The following is an 892-nucleotide window of genomic DNA, read 5'->3' on the forward strand; positions in this document are numbered from 1 at the left end:
ATTTTTTCCAACATTTGTCGCCCATAATGCTCGACGTTCAACATCACACGGAAATATTTTCATTATGTAGCCTTTGGCTGCAGAATTATTGCAAAATGGGGCTGCACACCCAACCATTTTGCAATAATTTTTAATAATGTTCTAAAAGTCGTACTATAGAAAGACGTATCTTACGGGATCATGACTCACACAAGAACTATGAAGGTTAGAAAGAGACACAACATATTCCTTTCTCTTTCTTGTGATTTTGCTGAAACTAGAGACTTTTAATATAAAGAGACCATAAAGGAGTGTCTCTAACTAGAGTCTCCGTTCCTCGTGTCACGATTCTGATTAGAGGGTCTCTACTACACACTAAAGTCACTAGATTTATAAAGTACCGCAATCATTCCGCCATTTTGGCTCCAACATGCGGTTCATTCAAAACATGCATATGAGTATGAATGTATTTACACAACAGATTAAATACATTACACTTAATGTGTAGATACGTTATGAAAATGAGTACTATTTACACTTTTCGATGCCATTTTGGCTCCAAATCCTTATACATTGGTCTTATGGATTCCGGTACTTTATAAATCTAGTGACTTTACTACACACTGCATTGGTGCACCATCTGTTGTCTCAAATCCGCACTTCACACCTGGGAGTCAATCATGTAACTTTTCCCCTAGGGCGGAAACGTGGAAAGTGAAAAGTTTCACGTGAACTCTATGATCATCTATGATTTCGGGGGATCATGTAACTTTCCCAACTGTGAAATGTGAAATTGTTCACGTGAACTTTTTAGCCAAGGACCGTGGTGGCGGAAAGACGGAAATCTAGGGAATTGATAAATATACTTCGGAACTAACATGTCTTATCCTCCGACAATTTATTTCAAGGCAGA

Source organism: Trachymyrmex cornetzi, unplaced genomic scaffold, assembly GCF_001594075.2.
Source record: "Trachymyrmex cornetzi isolate Tcor2-1 unplaced genomic scaffold, Tcor1.1 scaffold30, whole genome shotgun sequence".
NCBI lineage: Eukaryota > Metazoa > Arthropoda > Insecta > Hymenoptera > Formicidae > Trachymyrmex > Trachymyrmex cornetzi.